Source organism: Helianthus annuus, chromosome 15, assembly GCF_002127325.2.
Source record: "Helianthus annuus cultivar XRQ/B chromosome 15, HanXRQr2.0-SUNRISE, whole genome shotgun sequence".
In the NCBI taxonomy this organism is placed as follows: domain Eukaryota; kingdom Viridiplantae; phylum Streptophyta; class Magnoliopsida; order Asterales; family Asteraceae; genus Helianthus; species Helianthus annuus.
Genome location: NC_035447.2, coordinates 101,245,295 through 101,272,676, shown reverse-complemented (window position 1 = coordinate 101,272,676; position 27,382 = coordinate 101,245,295). Strand labels below are relative to the sequence as shown.

The following is a 27,382-nucleotide window of genomic DNA, read 5'->3' as shown; positions in this document are numbered from 1 at the left end:
GCGCTAAAAAACCCGGTGTGCAAAACCGGCGCGTAAAAGTTTTTGTCTTTGTTCAAAAATTTTGAATTTAAAAATACTTTTCATAAAAAAATTCTTTTTAAAAAATAAAAATTAAATACCATAAAACAAAAAAGTAATAAAAAATTAATGAAGACAAAAAGACGAAATAGAGTAATTTTACTATACTACCCTTTTGAATCAAAATATTAAAGACATAATAAGACAAAATCTATTTAATATTAATTTTAGTTACTTTAAATCTCATCCATCCATCTTTTTGATCTAAAGGCTAGAAAGTGGTTCTCTCAGTTCTTACAACTGAAGGTGGTTTTCATTTTAGCGGTCTCATATATATATATATATATATATATATATATATATATATATATATATATATATATATATATATATAGGGTAGGGCTAGATAGAAAACTCTATCTATATAAAAAACCCTAGAAAACCTAACCTCCCGACATTTTTTTTTGAAAAAAATAACACATGTAATATACATGTTTTTAAGAGTTTTGGGCCAAAAAAATCAAAAAAGCGCCGAAGGGATAATTTTAAAAAAAAAATTTCAGCAACTTTCACCATTTTTGTCTAACACATGTTAGGCACTGAATTTTGTTTATTTTTTTAAAAAAAATCCCTTCGGCGCTTTTTTGTTTTTTTTGGCCCAAAACACTCTAAAACATGTATATTACATGTGTATTTTTTTTCAAAAAAAAAAATGTCGGGAGGTTGGGTAAAAATGGGTTCCCATTTGGGTTTCCAGAGTTTTCTAAGAATTTGAGGGTTTTTTGTCTAGCATTACCCTATATATATATATATATATATATATATATATATATATATATATGATCAAGATCAAGGGAAAACCCTTCCGAGTTGTGAGAACTTAGAAAACTCTGCCTTTCTGTGCGAGTTTTGCCCTCATTTTTTTCACACCCCTAGATTAAAATTTAGAAAAGACTGCCGTAAAAAAATTCGAATTGGTGTTTTTCGGCCCCTTACGGCAGCTGTAAAAAGCTGATGACACAAGCATGACATCACTTTTTACAGCATTTACGACTGCCGTAAATGTTTTTTTTTTTGAAAAGTTGATTTTTTTTTAAGATTTTTGGTTAGAAAAAACCTTTCATAAGGCCAAGTTCTCATAACTCGTATAAGTTTTCATTTTACCCTAATCCTATATATATATATATATATATATATATATATATATATAGGCAGGTTAACGTAAAATATTACTTAACGTACGATTGTATGCTATGAAATTACGCACGTTGTAAAAATCAAAAACCTAATCGCGCATGTTGAAAAAACCTAATCACGCATGTTGAAAAGACATAATCACACATGTTGAAAACCATAACATGTTTCATTACATAATTATAACATGCATGATTAGGGCTTTGAATTTTACAACGTGCGTAATTTCACAGCGTACGCTCGTACGTTAAGCATTATTGTATTTTACACTTTCACTATATATATGTATATGTATGTATAGGGTTAGGTTCATTTGTGAACAACCCCCTTGATTGTGAACACTAGTGAACTAATCCCGACCCCTGATTATCAATACATAAGTGTAAACACAAGTCTAAAACAATGGCCAATATTTGATAATGAAAATATACTAGTGTATTTTACGATTTGATGATATAAATCAATGGCCAGGATTTGTTCACTAAGTTCATAAATACTTTAGTGTTCACTCTAGATCCACACCCTGTATGTATATATATAAAAACTAGGTTTTTACCCGGGATTGCTTCCCAGGCTCAGGAAACTTAGTTATATTAATTACTATTTGTTATTAATACGACCACATTACATCAACCATCTCATTCAATTCAACAACAATGTCTTGATGAAAATAAACCACATAACCTGGGACACACCATATTTTCTGTACAAAGAACTAAATTAGAATGATAAATCAAAACGCCTCGAGTTCTCCCAGGCTACACCATACGCATCTGACCTGTTCTACACCCAAGCATACGCGACCTCCTTTATTTCTTCCACCAGGTTGTAAAACGATTTGTTTGATCCATTGAAGACCCTCCCATTCTGGTAATTCTATATGCATCCAACCTGTTCTGCACCCAAAACCCGACATCCTCTTCGTCATTCCATCTCCCGACATCCTATAATCAGCACCCTCGCTGCCTGTAGGTCCTCTCTCCCACTTATGCCTACGTTAAAATCAACTTGTTGGATCATTCGCACATCATTCACCTATGTTAACTAATCCAGATCAGCCCTCTTCTATTGAACACCAGCTCCTTCCTTACCAACCACACCGTCCATAAAGTCGCTAGTGCCACCAAATGAATAGCTTTCTTGCCATTCTTGGAGTTCCCACTACTATAAGAAAAACTCTACCATATCCCAGACCGAGCATCGCCAAATTAAACAGAATTCTGATCCAAATATATATTTACCCCAAATCATACTGGTGAACTAACAGTCTAACATCATACTTGTGATCCAAATATATATTTAACAACTATTAAATCTACGAGGTCTTATTAAAGCTGGATCGAAAATATCAGGAAAATTTGTTGCAGCCATTAGAATTATCCCCTGAATAAAAAACACATTTACTTTATAAGAGTAGGCTAAAGCATATAAAGAAAAAAAATTGAGATTGTTGTATATACCTCATTTGTTGAAACCCGTCAATTTCCATGAGCATATTTATTAGAAGAGTACATAGAGAATGAACCTAGCACAGGTAAAGAAACATGAATATACAATACTCAACAAATAGCTTTTGACCATCTGTAGAATAAGATGGTGCTTATCATTTTTAATAAAAGTTCTCATGAAATTTGAGATGCTAAATCTCATATTTTAAGTTAACAAAAATACAAAGCACTACATAAATTACACAAGTAACATAGTACTTACATTTCCTCAAACTCGGACTCTGCTATGCAGAAAAAGGAACCCCAGCTTATCCAAATCACTTTCATAGTAACAACCTGATAATCCCATAATTTAAACAATGGATGGAAATAGTATGAGTATAAAACAATCCACAATAATATTCAATGAGCAAAAAAAAGTTCAGATGACCTGTGACCACAAATTCTAAGGTATATATGGAATGTCTTTTTCGAATTAAGTGGTGTGGGGCGGCCATCCTTCAAACAACGTTCCTTGGTTCCTTTCAAATACATAAACTAAAATAAAATTACATCAAGCTATATCACAAACATGTAAAGAATATTGTGACCTATCCTGACCTAAACCCATTCTAACCCATACCCATCCTGGCCCGTTTTTTTATTAGGCTAGCCTATCCTGACCCAAACCCATTATGACCAAACCCCATTGTGACCCAACAACTAACCCAATCCAACTCGCCCATTTTGCAACCTCTAATCTTACACATCACCTTCTTTATGACCAGTAAATGAAAGAGAAACTTAGCCAATACTCATATTGGTCGTAAGACTACCTAATGTATGCATAACATCTAGGGGAAGGATTTCTAAAAGCTTCCAAAATGTAATAAAACTAACTTCAAGAAATATAAAAATATGCAACAGATACATGAGTTCGGTCAGTTTCTTCATACCTGTCCGCAATTGATATTTGGCCATTTATGAAGATTTAAGGCCCATGCCATAAATATAATGAAAGTCACTCGAGCGAAGATTGAACAAACAATTTTGATAATAAAAAATTCAGAACGATGTTGATGATTCTAATAAATCAAAGGATTAGATTAAAATCAAAGGATTAGAGGAACGACTGTTTGATCACTGTTTGACCAAAGTCAAACCACTGTAACGCTGTTTGACCATAGACAAACCGTTGTTTGACCAAAGGCAAAACCGCTGTTTGACCAAAGGTAAAACCGCTGTTTGACCAAAGCCAAACCCCTGTTTGACCAAAGCCAAACCCCTGTTTGACCAAAGCCAAACCCCTGTTTGACCAAAGCCAAACCGCTGTTTGACCAAAGTCAAACACCTGTTTCCAAAGATATGATTCTTAGTGGTTCAAAACTCTGTTTGACCAAAGTCAAACCACTGTTTGAAAAAAAGAACCAGTTTTTTCTCCACAAAACACTGTTTTAACCCAACAGTGTTTTGAAACCACTGTTTAACATAACTGTCGTTTCGAAACACTGTTTTAACCCAACAGTGTTTTGAAACAACAGTGTTTTAATGTAACAGGCCGAATGGGAAAAATAAAAAAGTATACCAGATTGGGCCTTTGGTATGCACCGCAAAATCCCATTTCACATTTGATTCGTATGTTCATTATGCAAGCTTGCTGTTGTTGATGCATTGAATTTTTGTTAATTGTTATAAGAATTCTTGTATATTTTATGTCTTCGGTTAGCTACGAAACGAAAATCATGAACTCCAACATCTCTGCCTTTTCTACCTTTCATGATTAGGGGAGAAACTCAAACGCTTAATGAACCTCACACCATCTAAAACACATACACACACATATTTAAGTCTTATATAAATAAGTGAAAAAGTGATTCATAGATGGAGACGAACCTTCATGACACATGATGGAAGCTCGGGATGTAGTCCGTGGAATAAGTGTATCCCATATTACAACATTAACGTTATTGGAACAATAACCTAGTGCAACCACAATTGATCCACTCGAAGTAACATATGTCACATCCCTACAGAAAATAAAAATGAAAAGGGTTTATATTTTTATTTTAAGCTATGTTAACATTAAATCCAGATTTGATAAAAATACATACGACATGCAGTTGTTAAAACCAAGAGAATTCAGATGGACAAATTTTGCTTCTTCCTCCAGCCTCAAGCTGCCAGGTGCACAATGTTCCATCTATGTGGCAAATCACTTCTTACAAAGATCAAAATGGACGGCTGAGATTGATGCAAGAGCATATGTTGGTGGGACATTTGCATCAAGAAGAACTCCATATGAAGCTTTAGCTGTATTTTTACCAAATTGTACCATACATGTCACCACAAATGATATTAACTCCAGATGTCTTATTTAATATCAAACAATCAAATCTCACCAGCACCAATAATCAAATTTCACACAACAAACTAAAATCTAAAAAAAAAGAAATAAAACTCAGATTCAGAAAATGACGCACACCTGTCTTTGGATGATTCGACTTCAAGCTTTCACATGCATATTTGTTCAAATCAACAACGCAACTCTACAAAAAACGTTAATATATATTTAGAGATTTTTTACTGTTCGTATTTCATCAGATGTAAACCATAATTCTACCAGTTCACACATCTCAACCTTAATATGCATCAAAACAACCACAAATCTAAAATAACAAAGAATAGGGATCCGAAAACTCACCGACGTGATAAGTTATGAGGTTGGTAAGAAAAAAAAAACCTTGAAAATAGTTGAACCTTAGCACCTAGAAATGCATTTGCAAACAACAAGCGACTTTATAGCTTCCGACATCATTAGCGACACACCAACACACATAAACGGTTCAGATCTACAAGATTCAGTAAAACAATCAGCTAGCTTACCTGCTAAAATCACGAAAATGCTCACAAATCATTGTAACCATTTATGAATAGTTCAATTCAGGCTATTTTGAATCACTACGAATAAAAAAAAAAGAAATAGCTTAAAAGCACATCACGAAGAATTTTTTATATAAGGCGAAAAAAGGGGAATGTATGCATTTCAAACACCACCTCTTAGTTCTTTGTTCAAATGTGTGTTTGAGAGAGGGAGGGGGAAGCCTACTCACCACACGCCCCAATGAGCGCATTTGAAGCCCTCTTAATTTCATGAAATCCGATGAAGCCATATCAGTGACTGATTTAAGTGATTCCGAGAGACGATTGAGCAGATTCATCAATGCTATTACTTCAATCCTTTGCAACTGCAGTTGTGATCCAGTAAAACAAAAAAAATAGATATAAAGTAGGACAAAGAATGAGACTTCAATTCATACAAACAGTATGTATGTGCACTGATAAGGTAGTAATATCCTTATTCCTAAAACAATATAAAGATTGGAAAGCAACCTTTACGCTGATTAATATCACGAAACTTAGCTTTTTTTTCTTAGATTTATTACCGGAATTATCCTCTGTCTTATCACAAACGCCGCAAGAAAGCCTACACATAGCCCTTATCATATTGTAGTGATCCAAATCGTCAAAGTAAGACTGTGTATCTTCGTGGTACATATATGTTGCGAATCGACCCTCCTTGTTCTCTGAAGGAAAAACAGAGAAATCACTGATCGTCTTAGTGTAGTCCCCTAAAGCCTGACATTGTCAAGCCAAGCTCGGTTAAAGCACATGTTAACTTACTTTTTTGACTCGTTAAGGTAACCCAAATCAAACCAAAAATGAGTCAAAGTGGCAATGAAAAAGGTAAAGGTATTACCATCCAAATAACCACCATGATTTCTTTGTATTCTGTTTCTTCAAGTAAATATCAGACTGCGCGGACTTCTCCAAGAACTTGTGTGCCAGCATCCTATTCAAGTAAAGTACACTCATAAATCGTAATGCAAAGCTGCGAGTATAATATAAATACAGACATGTGTGTTCATGTTGTGAAAGAAAAGTGTTTTTATAAGGTTCAACACCCTGGTCAACTTCACTAATATGTCATAGTGTGAAAGTTATGAATGAAGCATAATTAAAATCTCGAAACAGAACTATACATCCATTGAACAATGAGTTCAATATCAAGTTCATGGTCTAACTCCTCTATATCCTTCCTCTTTAGATGTCCCAAATGACTGCGGGGTCCTCCTCAGCTGCACACATTATGTGATGATCAAGTTCAATATCAAGTTCATGTTTCTTGTACATGTTATGTAATGATCAATTAAAAGAGTGTAGTGCAAACAATAATTTAACAAAGTAAGAAGCCATTACATAGGAACCATATAAGAATGAAATTTCAAAAGTGGTGCTGGAACTTCAAAAATAAATACTCAATCAACAGTCCAAACTGCAAAAAGTAACATAATAAGTATGAAATTTCAAAAGTGGTGCTGAAATTTCAAAAGTGGTGCTGGAACTTCTAAAGCTAATTGTCGTGAAAAATCAACAAACTGATAAACCACAGATAAAAGTTTTACTCAATTTTCTTCAAGTAAACAGACTCAATTTCAAGATTTTAACTCATGATTGACCAAAAAAAAACATAAACTTTACACTTGAAACTTACAAACCCAGATCAAAACAAACAATCAAAATATGAAGCAGAGAGACAATATCGAGTAAAAAATGTAATGCGTAACCTGAAAAACATTCACAAAAAAGAGGATGAACGATTAAAAGATGAATAACACCGAACCTTTATAAATCGAGCGCGAGATTTCACCTGTTGTAATAAGCCCTAAAAACCCTAAAATCGGCTGGTTATATAACAGAGAAAAACAATTTGAAAAATAAAGTAAAAAATATGAACCATACCTGTGTAATAAGCCCTAAATTTTATGCTTTAGGGTTCATCGATTTCTGGAAGGAATCGATTCCTCCACCTGCAAAACCTAACCAAAAACACAAACTCAAATCGATGCAGTTCAGATCATCAAGAAACCCGAATTCTTACTAGAAGCAAGAAGAAATAACAGAAGAACACAAGAAACCCTAACCTTAGGAAGAAGCTGATGACGATTCCGCGATGAAAAGGAGCAGATCTGGTTTCTTGAATCGCAGATCTGGTTTCTTGAATCGTCAGATGAAAGGTACCTGCAGATCTGGTTTTTGAATTGCGAGAGAGGAGAGAGAGAAGAGGGAAATGAAAAGAAGCAGACAAAAGAAGAATATAAAGAAGGGGAAAACACTGTTGGGCGAGAAAAGGGCATCAAAAGGGCTCTCTAGTGTTGACACGTGGCCCAAATCACCTTTCATTTATTATATATAATAGATGTAATTTATGCTTTACTCTTTTTAATTGGAGAAAACTTATTTAAAAATAAATAAAAAAACGATACTTTCATATAAAAATGTCTGTTTTTGCAATTGTACTTTTAAGATTTAAATCTAACTTATAATAAAAGACTCCAAATAATGCCATATGGCATTGTCTCCTTCAATCTCATAAATTATATTTATATTTGTTTAATAAATTTATTTTGATATTAATATATTAATTAATAACCAATATATAGATATCACTTATTTTTATCCTTATCTTTATCTAAAATTAATAAATAACTTCAATTTTGCAATTTAGACCCTTTGATTTTTTACTTTTAACTTAAAGTTTTTCATCTTTTGCAACTTAATCCAAACTCTTTTTTATTTTCAATTTTGGCCCAGCATACTTCGTCTTTCCCAAGTTTTTCGTTTTCTTCTAAATTTTGTGAGTTAACGCACCGCAACGTGCGTGTGGGGTTCAACATTTTTTCGTATTTTTTTCCCGTTTGACTGGCCCGTCGCATCACATCTATTTTTCTGTGTTTGACAAGTTCGTCCAACACGCGGGTCCTGGATGAACGTAGTTATTTTTTTCTATGTTTTACGTTTCCGTTTAATTTCTCAGCAACGAGCGTGCGTGATTCAAAGATTTTACGTCTGCTTTTTGCTCGGCGTTATTTTTTCCCGATTTTATTTACTTTGTTTTTACGAGCTTTTCCGGTATTGGTGGTCACTGACAATGATATAGTATTGATACTACGTAAAACAGTTTTATGACAACCGCTGCAAAGTAAAGGCTTAATACTAGTTAAAAAATAAACAGTTCCTGGATTTTTGTCTCTTTTATATGTTCTTTTTTCTAATATTTCGTATCTGTAACTAATCTTTATGGAAATAATAAAAAAAACATGTATGCAAAAACTGGCTAGGGTGTGAGTGGCATGGTTGGGTCATTAATCGCCACGTAGGACCATTAATGGATTGCTACACCACCCCCTTGTCTCATCCACCATGATTCCCATGGATTAAACCATGGCAACCATTAGCCTACTTTCCATATTTAATATTTTCTTTCCTTTTCACAAAAATAAATTAAAGTAAGATAATAGTGGTTTAAGTCATGACCACACCCTTAGGGTAGTGGTTTTGGACTATGGATTAGAAGTATGTGACATGGCGCTGATGTGGAGGGTCATGACCACACCCTATAGATAGATGTGTAAAAAGTTACGTAATTAAAGGGGCAAGATCAAATAAAAGTTTATTTTGCCTAAATAGGATAAGAAGGAATCTTAACCATTCATTTTTCAAATCAATGGTTAAGATTAAAGTGTAAGAGAAAGAAGGAGTGCAAGGGTATCTTGGTAAAGTTCTATTTATAGACTTTCTCTCTCCACATGCAAGGCACATGCATATTCCACCCTCATTTTTTAAACCTTCATAACTTTTTTATACGACGTTATTTTTTCATAAAAATTTCACCGTAAAATCGAGCGTCTTTTTATCTTTAATTTGAGTACCATATTGCTATATAAAATATGAAGACTAAAAAAACCCACCAAAATGTGTTGTATTTCTATGTTGTATAACATTTTTTTGTGCTGTATTTTTGTACAATATTTTTGTGCTGGATTTCTTTGTCTTAAATTTTTTTTTTCTCATTTTTTTGTACTGGATTTTTTTGTACTACATTTTTTTTGCTGACGTTTTTCGTGCTATATTTTTTTGTACTATATTTTTTTTTGTGCTGTATTTTTTGTACTACATTTTTTGTGCTATATTTTTTTGTACTAGATTTTTTTGTGCTAGATTTTTTTGTACTACATTTTTTGTGCTAGATTTTTTTGTATTAGATTTTTTTGTTGTATTCTTAACAAAACAAAAGGGGTGCCACATGTCATTTTCACTCCTATTTATAAGGACCAAAATGTCTTTCCTTCCTACTAATTAAGAGTGCCACATGTCATCATCACAATCCTTCTTAGGCTACTTAGACAAAATCAACTTTTTAGTGAATCATTCCCCCGTAATTAAATATCAGTTGCGCATATGTATTTTTGTTTTTACGCGTGTAATTTTTCACATAGATATTTTTTCTACCTTTTTTTTTAGTTTATGCTAGGATTGATAACATAAAAGAAATATTAACAAAAAATGATTAAATGGTGTTCTCATAAATTCTTACAACTCAAGCCGGTTAGCAATTGATCCATTGTCTTGTACGATAATTGAGATTTAAGTTTATTTTGTTTGGGCTACTACCTGTTTAGGACTTGTTGAGGGTTTTGCAAAACGAAGTTTGTGGTTTTTTGGGTTCATTGGGCTTCACATGTTTAAATCATATTACTTGGGCCGACTATAATAACTTTTTTAGTTTCACTCGGATAGGGACCGCTAAAATGAAAACCACCTCCAGTTGTACGAACCATGAGAACTACACCGTACGGGGCGAGTTGGACCAAAATTTTTTTAAAATTTACGGTACCCGTAAACACAAACTTGTGGTGCTCAAAACTAAACACACGACATTTTTTTTTGAATTTTTTTTTTTTACAAATGTGTTTATAATACACGCATCTACGTTTATGAAAAAAAATTTTGGTCCAACTCGCCCCGGATCAAAAAGTTCTCATAGTTCTTACAACTGGAGGTGGTTTTAATTTTAGCGGTACCCCGCTCGCATAAACCTTCAATTAATTTCATTTCTCTATCTGTATTTGGGAATTTTGTGTTACATTTGTAACTATCGGCATTAATCGGCTTTTGTCCCAATTGCTGAGTGTTATGTGCCTTATGTCCAAGGTTTGATGCAAAATTACTATCGAGCCGGGGGTCTCACTGGAAGCGGCCTCTCTATTCCCTACAGGATTGAGATAATGTTGTCTACATTTTACCCTCCTGAGTATGATGATGATGATGATCTGTAAACTATGTTTTCATGTTCAATAATGATAATTTTAAATTGAGAGAGAGAGGGAGAAAGAGGGGGAGAAGGGATGTTGAAGACATATTTCTATAACTTAATTGGAGGTCAATGTAGGATAAGTCATTTGATAGAAGTACTTGCCTCTTAAAGGGTAGGTCCAATATTCAAATCTGGGCAAAGGGAGTATTTTAACGATTATTGGTGTAAAGTAAAGTAAAATTTACATTTATGCGTTAAAAGAACTTAATTAGAGCAAAATTTATGAAAATTATAAAAGTAACCTAATCATCTTATGATTGTTATGGGGTTATTCTAATTACACCTTACTTTATTTACCAGTTACACCTTACTCTATAATATTTATTATGTTTTACCAATTTGGTCCAATCTTTCTACCTCTAGTTAAGTTCTAACATGTAATTGAGCAACACTGATTATATGTTGAGTGGTCTATCATACGCACATAGACTAGTTTTTGGCATTTGAACTTTCAAATGGGACCAACACAAGGGTTTTGGTTGGGGTTCAATCATGATACGAATGTACTCTCTTAGCATTCGCTAATGATTATAAATCAATACCTTTTAGAACGATCATCACAAACGGGTGGATGTGATATGAGAAGAGCCTTGGTATGTGTTTAAGGAAATTGAACTATGCTTTTATTTGTAAACATATTATTGTTGTATTATATTAATCGAGTTTTCATTAAAGTTTTTAACGAGTTCACCCAACTTACTATTATTTTGTGTTCATGAAATATGAAATTACAAGTGTTGTGTCTAAGCATAACAATTTGATTATCTTGCATTTGCATAGTTGGGACTTTTATTCAAAGAATATTATAAGATACGTACAAAATGCTTTACAAAAATGTGGATGTTACACCTTGGCGTCCTCCAAGCACAGCGAATCTTGTATGAGATTCACCAAGCGCTAGGGGGCATGAAAGTCATAAGTGATATAACATATGGATACTTTATATTGCATAACTAGCGCTTGGTGAATCTCATACAAGATTCGCTGTGCTAATTTTCCGCATTTCGATCGAAATTTTGTATATATACTATGTTTGGCCCTGGCAAGTTTTTCGGCCGTATTACTAATTTTAGTGTCCGTGTCTTTCGGCCCTGGCAGGTTCAACGGGCAAGATCCGCCACTGCCTGTCGCGCGATGCGGCGGCGTCAAAACTTAAGGTAACTCGTGTTTATATTGTCAAGTACTTGACCTGACTTGTTTTCAAACAAAATTTATGTTAAAACGTATACCAACTCAAAATACACATAAAAACGTGTTATATTTAACCTAACTCATTACTGAAAAAGTTTACGTCAAAATTGTACTAAATTGGATCTATACTGACATTTACTTGAAAATAAGCACGTAAAAATAAACATGAAAACATGAACTTATATTGTCAAAACATGAATTTATATCGTTTAAGTTGAAATGTGAATTTATACCGACACATAAAAATAAACTTGAAAGCCATTATATTTGACACGACTCGTTTAAAAAAAAATCACGTTAAAACGTAAATTTATAACGACATGTACATAAAAATAACCATGTGAGAAAATAGTTTTTTTAAGCTAAAAAAAACAAAATATGTGTTAGAAAATGGACAGTTGAATGCGAAAAACAAACCTCTAGAGTTTAAATTGAGGATTCATTCATAGCCAACTCAAATGTATATATTTGATCATCTACATATATTCAGATTGAGTTTAGGGAATTCATACACACATTCATCATCCTACATGTATACGAGGAACAACAAAAACTAAAAGTAAAAAAAGTTAACAAAACGAAAATAGAAAAAGGAAAAAGAAATTATCCTACATGTATATGAGGAACAACAAAAACTAAAAGTAAAAAAAAAAACTAAAAAAAAACACGCAAATAGAAAAGGAAAAAGAAATGGGTATGACACCACCTATTAAATAGATGGAAAAGTAGAGTTAAATGCTTGGTTGGTCCGTGTGGTTTTTTCAAAAATTTCAGACTTGTTTCTAATGGTTTACTAATTATACGTTTGGTTCCAAAAATTGTCAAAAATACACTCGGTTGGTCCCTAGCCCTAACATCAGTTAAATATATCAGTTAACTATGTATGAAATGACTATATTACCCTTAAACAATTAAATAATTAAAAAAACACAAAAAGAGATGCACCCTACTTCTTCTTCCTCAATCCCCATTTCACTGTCACCCATATATATCTTTCTATTTACCTACCACCACCACAGATCACCTACCACCACCAAGGTCCCTCTCTCTCTCTCCTCAAACAAGCCCCACCACCATAGTAGCGGATGTGGTGGTCGGAGTTAACAGCGAATGCTTGATAAATCTATCAGAGACAAGTACCACCACCACCACAGGTCTCTCTCTCTGAAGACATTATGGCCGGAGTCAACCTCTGAATCATTAGCGGATGTGGTGGCTGGAGTTATGGCCGGAGTCAACCTCTGAAACATTCAACCTCAACCTCTGAAACAAGCACCACCACCACAGCTCTCTCTCTCTCTCTCTCTCTTCTCAAACAAGAACCACCAACACAGGTCTCTCTCTTCGAATCAGAGGTCTGGTTTTTAGGCGTATCGAATTCTCTGGTTGAATCATCCAAATTGAGGCTGCATATCATCTGATCTTCACTGTTTCGATCTCATCCATGACAGGTACCTACTTCTTTTGCGATACTTTTGTTTCGTGTTAGTTACGGTTGTTTTTCTGAGAAAATGTTTACGGCTGTCGGTTGATTTTGTTGTGGCCTGCAGATCTGAAAGTGGGTTTAAGCTGTGTGAGATGGGATAGATAGATAGATAGATAAATTGGTGATTTCGGTGTGGGGCATTAAAATTGAGGGGTTGTTGATGGAGATTAGTGTAGGAGCGGATCTCGAAACTGTTTATACACCGGAGGTTGGTAACAAGGAAAGGATGGTGATGAAGATGACTTGGTCCAACTGATGAAGATGAAGATGATGATGGGGAAGTAAAACTAAACAAAAATTATAAAGAGAGTTAATAAGCAAGGGTATTTTGGTCATTTAACATGGACTTAACTGAAAAATTTAACTGATGTTAGGGTTGGGGACCAACCGAGTGCATTTTTGACAAGTTTTGGGACCACGCGTGTAATTAGTAAACCACTGGAACCAAGTCTGTAATTTTTGAAAACACAGGGACTAACCAAGCATTTAACTCGGGAAAAATATTTAAAAAATGAAAAGGATGAGAATTGAACTTGGGTCTTGAAGACCCAATTTAATAAACAAAGCCTTCTCCAATCCATCTAACTTTTGTTTTGTGAGCCACTTCGTAGGCACTTTAAATTATATAAAAGAATGGGTCGGTAACTTTTGATGTAACAGACACCGACCATTCTTTTTAAGTGTTTATATAATATAATATAATATTGTTAGTTCAGCGTCAACTTCTTCATGCTTTTCTGAAATGCATCTCGAACCTTACAAGCTAATTATAATTATGTTTTGTAATAGTTTAATTTTTGTAATATTTGATTATATTTTTATTAAATTGTCTAATATTCAAATTTATAAGTTATCAGAGCCAACGGGGTGGTCGCGGGGAACATGTGCGGCAAACCTCTTGTCGATCGGCAACCCCACCACCATCAAAATCATCCGCGCGGCAAAGGGAATTTCGGGAGATTGCAGAGGTAATTTCGGTGGGGCCATACCCAACTCAATCAATCACAAGTTTTTTGCTTTTTTTAAATAGTTTGCCTAATCTCATTTTAGGCATGCACACCTTATGTTTTCGGGTAATAGGCAAGAATGTGAGGCAAATTACATGGCACAACATGATTGAGTCAGAGAAAACTTTGCCTAAAAGAGTTAGGCATGAACCCCCTCACCCTTACGTAACGTTTTATGCATCTTGAACCCTAAAAACTAATTATATTTTTTGTTAAATGATTTAATATTCAAATTTTAAAAAATATTATGTAACGTTGTATGCGCCTACCGCATCATAAATCTATACATAAAATAAGTCACATAGGTCTTACTTTTCCACCCACCACATGGGTTGATCAGGAAAAAGCAACCCCACATATCAAATTAAGTAATAAGATATATATTGTTTTATAGTGAAAAATATTTTATAATTATTAACAATTTAAACAATCAATGAATTCGTCCAACAATTACTTTATTTTAGTAAACTAGTGTTACATACTTTATAAGGGAAAAGTTTACTCCATTTGAAAAATAAGAATTTAACAAAAAATAAATTTAAAAGTAAACTAGTGTTTCATACTTTATTATATTGTATAGGTATATAATGTTTATTAAATCGAAATCTAGTACTAAGTGAAGATATTTTAAGGGCTTCCTTTTATTCCTAAACATATAATCATTGTAGAAGGTAAACGAATTATTAACCATTTATTAATGTGACAGATTAATTTAGATCTGTGTCTGTGTATATGTGTGTGTTAAATGCACTAGAAAATCATTTTATAGTTCACACAAGAATAGGTAGTTAAATCAAATAACTATCACAACATGGCCCAGTGGTAATACATCTGAAAGTTCTACCAAGAGACGTAGGTTTAAACCTTCCCTGGATAAACATTTTTTTAAACAGTGAACTTCATTAGAAACCGACCCAAACCGGGCCGACAAACAGAACACAACGCAACTAAATAACTACAAATTTACACCAATTTTCTCACGATAAATCTTTGTATTTAGTTCTACTCCTGAACCAAAAATAGCCAACCGATTTAACTTCACTAATTATGTCTTTGATCCGGAGTCGTTTATTTGCAAACTTCACGTTGTTTCTAGCCCTCCATAGACTCCAAAACCCAACCATTAAGATACCTTGAATAGCTTCTTTTTTACCGTTGGCTATGCCCGGCCCGTTGTGGACTTCAAGAAGGTCACGGAAAGAGAACCCAACCATTGTGTCTTCTACATTTTCAACGTCCCTTCTGGCACCAGAATCTTCCTCATCTTCTATGGACAGTCTCTCACCTCGTCAAATCTTAAGATGACGGCGAATGTGACCTAGTTTTTTATCTGTTGGGGCCTCGAAGGCAAAAGACTCTATAGCGCTGATAACGGCCTGCTCGAACCCACTGAGGCCCAACCACGAACTGTACAAACAAAAGGGCCTCAGCCCAAATCTGTTGTTGTTCGTGATGAAGGAGAGAGGGCAATGGTCAGAAAAAAGACTAGGTAAGACGCGCAAGCAAGCTTCATGCCACTTACTGAAAAAAAACCCGCATTGACGAGCGCTCGATCAAGTTTGCTTAACTTCTTTTTGTTATCCCTGATACACGTGAACCTCTTCCCTTGTATTTTGTACTCAAGAAGACCTGCATTAAGGATAAAATCATTAAACGCATTAGCACAGGCTGACTTGAAATTTGAGCTTTTTCTTTCATCGGCAGATCTGACGGCGTTCAAGTCACCAACTAAAAGCCATAACCCCGTGCTCTTGTCAACCTCTTCAGTGATCTCAGCCCACAATCTCTTTTTTGCCTCCACCCGTTGAGGGGCGTAGATATTGTAGAAATTAATCATATCACTGTTGCCCTTTAGAATGCCTTTCAGAATTAGGAAATTTCGATTCCTTACCATATCAACCAGGTCAAACAGTAAGGGTCCCAAATCCACAAGAGCCCACCCGACTGGCCCTCTGAAGCCACAAACTCCATGCCAAAACCCTTCTTCCCCCTAGATCTTAGTAGCTACCAATTTAGGAGCTAACTCCATTTTCATCTCCTGAAGAGCAATCATATTAAAACCATTCCTCAACTTCAACTCCTTAACCCAATGGGCTTTATCCACCCCCCCCCCCAAGGCCACACACGTTTAAAGACAAAAGCTTCATGATTTCACCACATTCGATCCTTCTTCCAATATAGTTTATTTGACCATGTCACCAAAATTTCCAAGTCCCGCACCTACTAAAGATCCAAGGTTTACCCTGGCTTCAATCTCCTTGATTATCGTTGGGGCACAACCTTCGTTGTACTGGCACACAGAGTCCGTACTCTTATCATGTGGCCCTAAAATTTAAGTCAAAACAATTCCTGTGTGGGATATCCACCACCGTGTCTGAGATATCCCCTTCTTTAAAGTTGGACTCATATGAGGCTAGGCTCAGCATCTTATTTAATTCAAACGGGCCTTTAGCCATAGCTCTTGATCTTTTTTTGGGCTTGTGACATTTTTTTGGACTGCCACTACCACCGCTGTTGTTCTCTTTTATGGGCTTAACAATATTGGGCCTGCATTTCTTCCTATTTTGTTTTTCGGTGGAATTAAAAAAAATACACACATGCAGCATTTTATTGGTTCACTTGAACCGTTATCAGAGGAGGCCCTACCATCCGACAAAAAAGGAGGTTGGATACTCTCTTCCCCATGTTGATTTTTCGAGCCAGAAGCCTCCTCAGGGTCTCCCCCAGCCGCCACTTTCTCTCTCCTCGACTCTACCTCTTCCAAATCCATCGATTGGTTATCCTTTGCCGGCGAAGAAGTGACAGAGTCTCCTTCCGACAGCTTTTCACCTTCCAAACAGTCTGGAATCCAATCACCGATTTCCTCCGAAGTCCAAACCCGTATTGTCTATCCTTCCATTTCAGATTTATTGATTCGTTTATCTGAGCTCCAGCTCCGACAAGGACTCCAAGATGATTGATTGTCATTTCCACTTCGTTGCCTGTAAGCTGCGAAGCTAAAGCAACCTTTCCGAATCGACCAACAATGGAGTCGAATGCGTTGTTGCTTGCAATGTGAAGCGGCACCCAAGAATCTGGATCCATGCAATCCTATCAAAGGGAATGGATTGACCATTCCACCAGGTATATCTGTCACACCCCGAAATTTCAGAGCATTGGCGTGACTGGACTGGTATCTTCATTGCACAGCGGAAGCAAAAAGCTAAGACTTTCTAGAAATTGAACGCCCACTAAGTACTCGATTCTTCAATGGTTCTCCTATTCAAACCGTGCCTTGTCTTAGAAATGCAACCTGAGAAAGAAACATGCGAAAAAGTCAACATAAAGTTGAGCGAGTTCATAGTTTGTTCGTAAAAGATTTGAGATAAATCTTTTGAGTTGTGAAAGGTTTGAAATAAATCTTTGGTATTGTGAAAGATTTGAAATAAATCTTTGAAATAACCGGTTTTCGAAATGGTATTGAGAAAACGAATTTAAAAATCATTTTCTTGTCCAGTTATATGAGGACTTTGTATTTGTAACGATCTATGATCGTAAAACTATGTATTTGTAAAGTATGTATAACCGTCAATGCCCACCCTGACTTTGACTCTATGCCCGTAATCCTATACTTTGAATTTGTATAAAACATGGTTTTTATTTTGTATAAATCAAGCGTTTTGTAAGCGTGTATGATAAAAATCCCTGGTATGTAGCAAATAAGGAAAAAGAGATCACCAATGGTTTGCAAGGCCATTGATATGTGTGAAGTGCAAGTAGGAAGACTCAAACCTAGCGGATTTATGCGTCGGACACAAAGTCACCCCGAGGTCCGTTTCTAGTTTGGCCTGGGGCTGGGCTCGCTACACCCAGATAGATCTACCGCTCCTGTCCCTCGGTCCTACCATGAGGATTAATGGCCTCATGTTGCCCTACCCACTCACATGATCTAAGTAGTAAACCTCCTTACGCTAACCATACCATGTAAAAAGTATTCGTAATTACTGTAACATATATTCCACCCCAGCCACCCTGGCTGAACCTCCCCAGCCACCCTGACTGAGCCTCCCCAGCCACCCTGGCTGAACCTCCCCAGCCACCCTGGCTGAACCTCCCCAGCCACCCAGACTGACTCCCTAGTTACGAAAAATCATTCACATTTCGAAAATACGCATTTGTTTTGTAAAAACCGGTATGTTTAGTATAAACCTTTCGTAAATCATTTGAGTTCCTCGAAATCCATTCGTGATATGATTTAGAAATACGAGTTTTGCGTTTGTTCAAAACTTTGTATGTTTCTGAAAATCGCGCATGTCTTTCCACCCCGAAAACATTTACAAAAAAAAGTAAAACAGTAAAAAGTGGGGGTTATGAACTCGCCTGAATATTCCTGTGCAAGCTAGCTAATTACGACTTCGTGATGTCGCTTCCAAGATGAGACTCGCTAGCGTGCATCCTACAATATTCCTAACACGGAATATCTAATAAGTTTCTAAGTAATTGCGGTAACTACACTACGTGTCACCGAGCTCTACCGAGTCGTTAATCGAACGATTCAAAGGTAAGTTGTTAACTTAATGAAAAAAAAATTAAGTTATACGTGTTAAGTCTCGTTTAATGACATTAGCAATCTAATAAGTCTTGAAAAAGACTTAGTTTCCGAGAGACTTAAAATGAATAAATATTTATATAAAAATATATAAATATATCGTTGTAAGTGTGTTAGCCGTCTCGAGTAGTCATACGTGTATAAAAGAATATTTCTATGAAAAATATCATATAACAAACTCGTATCATATATCGTGTTTCGTATGAAAATAATATATAATAACTTGTATTATATATATCATGTCTTGTGTATATTTGCAAAAAATATACGTATATGTCGTTTAGGCGTATAAAATAAATATGAAGAGTTATATTCATTTTATAGAGGAATTGTCGAGTTGTTATGTTTGAAAATAAATATATAAACCATATTTATTTTTGTAAAAGAATTCGCGTTGTACGACATTTGGAATAAATATATAACTATATTTATTTTGAAAAGAGTCCAAATTGTTCGTTGTTTGGAAATAAATATAACCGAATATATTTATTTTATAAACCATCAAGTTTTGTTATTATGCAAAGCGGTTTGTCGAAATGTTATAAACATGCTTTGTAGGTTATGTAATGTCGTCGAAAGTAAGTATATATTTGTATTTGTTTTCATAGAAGGTTGTTTAGATTTTATAATAAAGCGCCATTTGTGTTTGCGGATTTTCTCGAAAAACGGGCAGAGTTTCCTCTGTTTTTGGACGCCCCCGACAACCACGTGTCGATATATTTTGTCAAACTCAACAATATTCTCGACATCAATATGTATAATTTTCGTAAAAGCGACAAAATGTAAATTAAGCACTAGTTCGTATCGGTTCGAGCTCGTTCACGGAATAAGTAAGATTATAAGAATAATGAAATGTATTGTGCCGTAAAATCTTTACCATCTTCTTGTGTCGAAAGCCGAGCTGACCGAGTCAACTCGCTGAGTTGACTGAGTTTGACCGAGTTTGACCGAACCGCTCCCTAATCTGACTGAGTTGACTCGCTGACTGAGTTGACTGAGTCAACTTGCTGAGTTGACCCGAGTTGACCGAGTCGACCGAGCCGCTGACCTTGTTGACTGTCTTGACCAGCTCCGCCCGGGTTTGACCAACCCGATCTCGAAACCTGAATTCGACCGAGACCCGAACCATCACCATTGCCGTCGGCCGGCCCCGCCACCGCCGCCAGCGACTCCCTGCCGTCGCCGGATCCCCACCAAACCCGACACCACCACCTGAAACGAACACAACCGCAACTAAAACTCATCTTCATCGAGCCATGTCTGAACCGAGCCGAACATCAGAGAAGAAAGTAAGGAAAACGGAATAGAAACTGGTCGGAACACTTACCGGAACTTCGCCGGAGCATAAAAACTCGTGAAACTCTGCAGGAAGGTCTCTAGGTGCCCGATCTACACATGCACGGAGTTGGAATCTCAAAATGGCTCGCCAGAATTCTGACCGGAGCTACGTCGGAGTTGCGCGTGTGCTCAAACGGCTCTGATCCTTCAAAAACGGAAGTCACCATCGTGTCGAGGAGGTTCGGTTTAGGGGGTACGCGCCGTAACTCGCCGGAAATCGGTCGCCGAAAAACTACCGCCGCCGCCGCCGGAACACCTTGCCGGACCATCGTGGCCACGGTGGCCGGCCGTCGCCCCATCGCCGGTCCGGTGACCGGTTTCTTCTAGAGAGAGAGAGAAACGAGAGAGAGTGGGTGAGAGGAGAGAGAGTAAGTGGGTGTGAAATGAGGGATTTTTGGGATTAAAGTCCCTTATATAGTGGGGTTTGGTGGGCTTGGGCCCAAGGCCCACAAGCCCGTTCCTAGCATTTTTGAAAGGCCCGATCGCATCTTTGAAGCCCATCTTCGCACCCGAACATCATGGAAGCATCGTAGAGTAAAATTTTAATACTAAAATACGTAAATTAGGGTCGGTAGTCGATGTTTGCATGTTCGTTCGTCGGTTGCGTAAAATCGAGTAAAAGGCTCCGTTCGCCGTCTTTAATCCGTTTTTCGATCCGGTTTTGACTGTAGTCACTAAAATTAAATTTCGAAGCTAAAATATATCCTAAAAAAATTTAATACTTGTCGGCGTTGTCAGTATTTTGTACGGTATCAGTCCGTTGTTGCGTAATATTCAGCAGATTTTCCATAAATCACCACACACGCACTGTATAGCTGATCAAACGTTCCTGGGCACTCCAAAGGCCTAATTAAGTTAATTTTTGCCTTAATCACTATTTATTATCGCGTTAATCGCCTGTTAATCACGTAATTAGGAGTCGTAAATCACGGGTTGTCACATTCTCCCCCTGTTACAGAAATTTCATCCTCGAAATTTAGACTATGTTATCTCTTCAGAAATGTGTTTCAAAACTTGATGTCAAGGGAAACAAGATGTATAGATACAGTCACTATTGTGACTAAGTTAACAGGATCCAACAATGAACAGTAACTTCGACCAATCGAATTCCATATGAACGTTTATAACATGTAAACGAGTTCTAGAAGCAATAACATCCACTGGATGAACTTAAAATCAACAATCTCAAATATAATAGCTCGCATGAAACGCTCGATCGTGATCAGCACAAGCTGCAAGTTATACCGACGCCTCAAGGTGTCGTAATGAATGAAACAATTCAATAATACCGATGATCGAACAAATATCACCTGTGTTTTGCATGAAACGATCGATCATGATTAGCCCAAGCTATAAGTTTGTACCAACACCACAAGGTGTCGTAATGATTTAAACAATCCAATAATAGCGGTGATCAAACAATTTCACCGTGTTTGAAGTCAAATGAATGCGCAGTAAAGGGAATCTGAAAGTTTGTTTCAAATGACATCATAGAATTTTCAATTGAAAATGCAACATCAAAGAAATAATGTTTTCGATCGAAGACGAAGAAACAATGAATATCGTAAGATAGTCGATCGATGTTGAAAGGACCGTTAGGAGGTACACCGGAATATGAAATGAATTTTGTGTACCCTTGTCTTATCACACGATTGTGTTAAGACTGTTTTAGTTATGATAAATCAAAGCGGATTTAAAGCAATCAATAAGTAAATATTTAAATCCGTGTATGAGATGCCTAAACGAGTTTAGCGCAAGCTTCAAATAAGTGAGAGATACCACCACGAGGTGTCGAAATCAACAAACAATTTAGTGGAGTCGAATGTCAAACAAGTTTACTTCGACTCGGGACAAATAAAACATTTGTTAAAACGAATTTTGAATATGATGCCCTCAATACATCATATGATGCTCTGAAGTGAATATGTGTAATGGACAAGTTCAAACAATTGAACTTGGTTTTAGCGCAATCTGACAAAAATATATATGTTCCAAAAAGGAAATTTCAGCATGGTGACGACGAAAACCATGTGTGAAACTTGAAGAGAAAAGAAAATTTCAAGAGAATGTGTTGACTTGATAACAAGGGAGCCAACAATTACGATAATGCGGGTCATTCGGATCACAAATTGATAATTAGATTTAGCGAAGCAATATTTGAACTTTAATGAAACCCTTATTCGAAACAAAACCACATGCGTAGCAAACGATGCATGTGTAACATATAAATTTTCCAAGAAATGAAGCAATTAGTGTTCGCTATACTGAAAGAAATGATCGTGACACAATGACCATTAAGAGGAGTAGAGATACGAAAATCTACTCAGTAAGTGTGAAAGTCGAAATTTCAACAAAAGAAATTTGAGGACTTTACCTGGGGTTTCGTGTGTCGACCAATTGTTAGGTGACATTACCATGGAATGTCGAACATATCGTATTCGTCGTTAACCGAAATGGGGGGATGGGGAGACATACGTCTTTCCCTTGGAGTGCTTCATGTCGTTGCAGGATCGCGTGAAAAGTTGTTGTTTCCTGGCCGTTAGTTCTCCTGCTGATAGGAATCTAGCGTCGTCGTTGAATTGCGCCATCGTGTCTTTTCAAAGGCCTCACCTCGATAGTCGTATGTGACGTACTTCAACCTCCGTTGATGTAGGCTTAAGTTTCACGTATATCTGTGCACTAGCTCGTGTGCCGCGTAGAAGGTGATGTACCCCGACATCCGTTGACGTAAAAATTGTGTTCCATGTATTCTCATGCGCTAGCGTCTTGTTATGCGTAGGTTGCCTGCTCGGGAAGTTAAAATATCATAGATAATATGGATAATAGTGCGTGCCTGAGTTAATATTCGTGGTTCCTACGTGATGACCATGCACAAATAATCGATCATATAATCAAATAAGCATGTTAGTCACCAATAAGCAATCAAGTAATTCCCCTAGTCCCACTAGTCTATCCTCCCAGCCTCTCAGACTGAATCTCCTAGTCCCACTAGACTATCCTCCCAACCTCTCAGACTGAATCTCCTAGTCCCACTAGACTATCCTCCCAGCCTCTCAGACTGAATCTCCTAGTCTCTCAGACTACCTTCCCAGCCTCTCAGACTGAATTCCCTTTTTCGAAGGTCTTAAATGCATGTTTCCTAAACTCTCAGAGTGTTGTGTACTGTATGTAATCGTTTTATGCACCGGGTATGAAACACCATAATAGCGTATGTTTGAAAACAATATTTTGACTGCTTGTTTTTCGGCAACGGTTGGAGACCGTATTCGAGTACTAGGCGTTCTGTATGTGTTCAACGTCTTAATAGTCTAAGTCCCCAGGGGGAAAGGTGAGGTTAGAGCCTAGGTATCACAACAGAAACCTAATTCGCTGTAACCTATAGCTCTGATACCAATCTGTCACACCCCGAAATATCTAAGCATTGGCGTGACTGGACTGGTATCTTCATTGCACAGCGGAAGCAAAAAGCTAAGACTTTCTAGAAATTGAACGCCCACTAAGTACTCGATTCTTCAATGGTTCTCCTATTCCAACCGTGCCTTGTCTTAGAAATGCAACCTGAGAAAGAAACATGCGAAAAAGTCAACATAAAGTTGAGCGAGTTCATAGTTTGTTCGTAAAAGATTTGAGATAAATCTTTTGAGTTGTGAAAGGTTTGAAATAAATCTTTGGTATTGTGAAAGATTTGAAATAAATCTTTGAAATAACCGGTTTTCGAAATGGTATTGAGAAAACGAATTTAAAAATCATTTTCTTGTCCAGTTATATGAGGACTTTGTATTTGTAACGATCTATGATCATAAAACCATGTATCTTTAAAGTATGTATAACCGTCAATGCCCACCCTGACTTTGACTCTATGTCCGTAATCCTATACTTTGAATTTGTATAAAACATGGTTTTTATTTTGTATAAATCAAGCGTTTTGTAAGCGTGTATGATAAAAATCCCTGGTATGTAGCAAATAAGGAAAAAGAGATCACCAATGGTTTGCAAGGCCATTGATATGTGTGAAGTGCAAGTAGGAAGACTCAAACCTAGCGGATTGATGCGTCGGGCACAAAGTCACCCCGAGGTCCGTTTCTAGTTTGGCCTGGGGCTGGGCTCGCTACACCCAGATAGATCTACCGCTCCTGTCCCTCGGTCCTACCATGAGGATTAATGGCCTCATGTTGCCCTACCCACTCACATGATCTAAGTAGTAAACCTCCTTACGCTAACCATACCATGTAAAAAGTATTCGTAATTACTGTAACATATATTCCACCCCAGCCACCCTGGCTGAACCTCCACAGCCACCCTGACTGAGCCTCCCCAGCCACCCTGGCTGAACCTCCCCAGCCACCCTGGCTGAACCTCCCCAGCCACCCTGGCTGAACCTCCCCAGCCACCCTGACTGACTCCCTAGTTACGAAAAATCATTCACATTTCGAAAATACGCATTTGTTTTGTAAAAACCGGTATGTTTAGTATAAACCTTTCGTAAATCATTTGAGTTCCTCGAAATCCATTCGTGATATGATTTAGAAATACGAGTTTTGCGTTTGTTCAAAACTTTGTATGTTTCTGAAAATCGTGCATGTCTTTCCACCCCGAAAACATTTACAAAAAAATGTAAAACAGTAAAAAGTGGGGGTTATGAACTCGCCTGAATATTCCTGTGCAAGCTAGCTAATTACGACTTCGTGATGTCGCTTCCAAGATGAGACTCGCTAGCGTGCATCCTACAATATTCCTAACACGGAATATCTAATAAGTTTCTAAGTAATTACGGTAACTACACTACGTGTCACCGAGCTCTACCGAGTCGTTAATCGAACGATTCAAAGGGAAGTTGTTAACTTAATGAAAAAAAAAATTAAGTTATACGTGTTAAGTCGCGTTTAATGACAGTAGAAATCTAATAAGTCTTGAAAAAGACTTAGTTTCCGAGAGACTTAAAATGAATAAATATTTATATAAAAATATATAAATATATCGTTGTAAGTGTGTTAGCCGTCTCGAGTAGTCATACGTGTATAAAAGAATATTTCTATGAAAATATCATATAACAAACTCGTATCATATATCGTGTTTCGTATGAAAATAATATATAATAACTTGTATTATATATATCACGTCTTGTGTATATTTGCCAAAAATATACGTATATGCCGTTTAGGCGTATAAAATAAATATGAAGAGTTATATTCATTTTATAGAGGAATCGTCGAGTTGTTATGTTTGAAAATAAATATATAAACCATATTTATTTTTGTAAAAGAATTCGCGTTGTACGACATTTGGAATAAATATATAACTATATTTATTTTGAAAAGAATCCAAATTGTTCGTTGTTTGGAAATAAATATAACCGAATATATTTATTTTATAAACCATCAAGTTTTGTTATTTTGCAAAGCGGTTTGTCGAAATGTTATAAACATGCTTTGTAGGTTATGTAATGTCGTCGAAAGTAAGTATATATTTGTATTTGTTTTCATAGAAGGATGTTTAGTTTTATAATAAAGCGCCTTTTGTGTTTGCGGATTTTCTCGAAAAACGGGCAGAGTTTCCTCTGTTTTTGGACGCCCCCGACAACCACGTGTCGATATATTTTGTCAAACTCAACAATATTCTCAATATCAATATGTATAATTTTCGTAAAAGCGACAAAATGTAAATTAAGCACTAGTTCGTATCGGTTCGAGCTCGTTCACGGAATAAGTAAGATTATAAGAATAATGAAATGTATTGTGCCGTAAAATCTTTACCATCTTCTTGTGTCGAAAGCCGACCTGACCGAGTCAACTCGCTGAGTTGACTGAGTTTGACCGAGTTTGACCGAACCGCTCCCTAATCTGACTGAGCTGACTCGCTGACTGAGTTGACTGAGTCAACTTGCTGAGTTGACCCGAGTTGACCGAGTCGACTCGGTTTGACCGAGTCGACCGAACCGCTGACCTTGTTGACTGTCTTGACCAGCTCCGCCCGGGTTTGACCAACCCGATCTCGAAACCTGAATTCGACCGAGACCCGAACCATCACCACTGCCGTCGGCCGGCCCCGCCACCGCCGCCAGCGACTCCCTGCCGTCACCGGATCCCCACCAAACCCGACGCCACCACCTGAAACGAACACAACCGCAACTAAAACTCATCTTCATCGAGCCATGTCTGAACTTAGCCAAACATCAGAGAAGAAAGTAAGGAAAACGGAATAGAAACTGGTCGGAACACTTACCGGAACTTCGCCGGAGCATAAAAACTTGTGAAACTCTGCAGGAAGGTCTCTAGGTGCCCGATCTACACATGCACGGAGTTGGAATCTCAAAATGGCTCGCCGGAATTCTGACTGGAGCTCTGTCGGAGTTGCGCGTGTGCTCAAACGGCTCTGATTCTTCAAAAACGGAAGTCACCATCGTGTCGGGGAGGTTCGGTTTAGGGGGTACGCGCCGTAGCTCGCCGGAAATCGGTTGCCAGAAAACTACCGCCGCCAGAACACCTTGCCGGACCACCATGGCCACGGTGGCCGGCCGTCTCCCCATCGCCGGTCCGGTGACCGGTTTCTTCTAGAGAGAGAGAGAAACGAGAGAGAGTGGGTGAGGGGAGAGAGAGTAAGTGGGTGTGAAATGAGGGATTTTTGGGATTAAAGTCCCTTATATAGTGGGGTTTGGTGGGCTTGGGCCCAAGGCCCACAAGCCCGTTCCTAGCATTTTTGAAAGGCCTGATCGCATCTTTGAAGCCCATCTTCGCACCCGAACATCATGGAAGCATCGTAGAGTAAAATTTTAATACTAAAATACGTAAATTAGGGTCGGTAGTCGATGTTTGCATGTTCGTTCGTCGGTTGCGTAAAATCACGTAAAAGGCTCCGTTCGCCGTTTTTAATCCGTTTTTCGATCCGGTTTCGACTGTAGTCACTAAAATTAAATTTCGA

The 27,382-nt window shown here is 37.0% G+C and overlaps 2 long non-coding RNA genes across 2 annotated transcripts; both read right to left on the bottom strand.

Annotated features, from left to right (window-relative positions):
• Positions 1-1,744: 1,744 nt before the first annotated feature.
• Positions 1,745-3,084, bottom strand: LOC110912071. Its single transcript, XR_002577650.2, has 3 exons — positions 2,923-3,084; positions 2,673-2,737; positions 1,745-2,595 (listed from the first exon to the last, which is right to left on the bottom strand). It is a non-coding gene; the product is annotated as an uncharacterized LOC110912071 (long non-coding RNA).
• Positions 3,085-6,377: 3,293 nt separating this feature from the next.
• LOC110909921 lies at positions 6,378-7,768 on the bottom strand. The gene is made up of 5 exons (XR_002575718.2): positions 7,622-7,768; positions 7,440-7,516; positions 7,321-7,362; positions 6,680-6,775; positions 6,378-6,489 (listed from the first exon to the last, which is right to left on the bottom strand). It is a non-coding gene; the product is annotated as an uncharacterized LOC110909921 (long non-coding RNA).
• Positions 7,769-27,382: the final 19,614 nt, after the last annotated feature.